Source organism: Tarenaya hassleriana, unplaced genomic scaffold (assembly GCF_000463585.1).
Source record: "Tarenaya hassleriana unplaced genomic scaffold, ASM46358v1 Cleome152, whole genome shotgun sequence".
In the NCBI taxonomy this organism is placed as follows: Eukaryota; Viridiplantae; Streptophyta; class Magnoliopsida; order Brassicales; family Cleomaceae; genus Tarenaya; species Tarenaya hassleriana.
Window position 1 is genome coordinate 223,689 of NW_010964943.1, and position 2,529 is coordinate 226,217.

Consider the following 2,529-nt stretch of genomic DNA (forward strand, 5'->3'; position numbering starts at 1 on the left):
CTTTAAAATTTCACCATGTGGAAAATTGAAAAACTCAACAAGACGAACCTAGTATTACCCCGGCTCAAATTGTGAAAAAGTGAAAAATATAAAATATATCGGAAATACGGAACAGATCGGACCCCACGTGGTCTGGACCCAAAATGAATAACAGGTAAGGTTAAAAACCACGGAATGAACCGAACTGGTTATCCGAGCGGACCGGGACCAGCTAAGTCGTACCGGAGGTACAATTCGGTAATATCAATGAAGAGACTCAAAGAAAATATACAATTAAATATAAAAGTCTACGCAAGCGTAAATGCATGTATAGTAGATAAACTACATAAATGCGTGTGACTGGGGTAGCTGGCATGGCACTAGCGTTAATTCGGAAGGGTTCGGATTAACGTTTAGCGCGTGATTGTAGAAACGGGCGTTTGTGAATGAATGCACGATGATTGCGAGATTGCGTCCCATCTATGGGCCATCCGATCCGGGTCGGTTGCCACCCATATGGGATATGATTGTGATTGTGGCGATGATACGATCGCGCCAACGGCCGAACGATCGGACGGTTATGGGCACCCCGATGACTTGCGTGGATAGCCGATTGTAGTCGGTACTATTGCGTGACGAGGAACACACGGTTCTTGAAACCGCGCCAACGTTTCCGCTAGCGACGGAGCGGACCCCGGGATATGAGTATCCCGAGGAAAAGGGCATTATATACCTGAGATTCGGGTAGATTGGGGTCTCCCGAAGAGGTGGGACGGACTTACTCTGCCAGGTTCGGGCCCGAACCTGACAAGTATTTCCGCGGCGGATGGTCGGCGAGGGAGAGTTGCAGCGATGGGCTCTCTTGTTATAGTCGATGGCGTCAGTTGTAGCCGACGTCCGGTGAGCTCCGGTATTGAGAGGTGACATCAATGCCGGAGTCGGGTGACACGCCTAGCATCGAGAGGTGACATCGATGCTAGGGTGGGGTGATGTGTTCGGGCAGAGAAAATAAAAATATACTTATGCCGGATTCCGAGTGGTTGCGGAGTAGATGGATTCCGAGGAGAGAGAGAGGCGATTGTGCCATGCACATGGGGAATACATTACCTACGCATGGTGCGCGTAGAGACGATTTGACGGACTCTGTCCTGCGACTTGTCGTACGGACTTGATTGTGATTGCTGCATGCTTACAGTGATTTCTGTTGGTTTAGTGCTCTATGATGTACTGATTATGAGCTTTGTTCAGATACATTCGATGTATTGATACTTTCTATATGTTTTTTTATGAGAGTATCTTGTTCATTACATGTTCCTGCATGCTAGATCTGTTATGAAATCCATGTATCATTATGAATGATACTAAACTCCCTAGTCTTGTGTCATTATGGGAATAACGACATAATAAGACTAGTATGATGTGTGATTGATGATCACATAGATGATCATAGGTATTGGATACGATCACAATCATAGGTATTCGTTGCAGAACGGAATACTGGACTGACCCGCATGAGATTGTCACATGGACTAGCGTCATGACTTGAATCTCATACGACGATTCCATGATTGGATCCTAAGACCTGAGATATCTACAGAATCCAACATGAGGAGTTGCGTGCTTTGATTACGTCAAACGTCCTGCGTAACAGGAGGACTATAAAGACGTGTATCAGGTACGAAACGAATCATGTACTGGATTGTAGATAGTCAAGACGGGATTTGTACCTCTCGTAAAAGAGAGAGATATCGCTGGGCCCCTCGTGTGAGCAAGACTGTAGAAATGTGTGGCCGCACTATAGACGAACGTCGTCTATTTCAGACAGTCAAACTCAGTGAACGAGAAAGCAGTCGAATCAGATAAGGTGGCTTGTCCATGCCTTATGTTCGACATATGATATCGCGATACAAAAGGATCATCAGTCGGAATCATCACTGGCTTTCGTATGATCACAAACAAACTCTATTCGAGATAGGTAGTCATAGTGTCTTGCTAGAGACCGCCTATGACTTGTATACCCGAAATAGGGATTTCGGGTTATACTGCTATGTCGAATGAGCCTACAGGGTCACACACAATAGGGATGGACAAGTACGTGTGCTAAATTATCCCGATTAGGAATCCTAATTGGATTGAGATTCCTAATTGGAATAGGAATCCTAATGGGATTAGGAATCCTATTATGTATAGGAATCCTAATGAGATTAGAATTCTATTACATCTAGGAAACCTAATGAGATTAGAATTCTAACAGGTTTAGGAAACCTAATTAGATTAGGATTCCTAGTAATCTATTCCTTGTCAAATTAGAATATTTGGAAAGTCTATATAAGGAGAATGTCTTCTAGGGTTTTAAGAAAAGAAAAAAGAAAAAAGGAAAAGAAGAAAAAAAGAAGAAAAATAAAACCCTAAGCCTCCAAAAAAAAAACCTTGCACACAAGAGAGATCGAGATCTCTAGTCCTAGCAGACAAGTTCCAAGGTGTTGGAATCCATCCCGACGTGTGGATACGTGTAGAGGGCGAGGTATTCTTCCTGCCTGGAGTGATCGG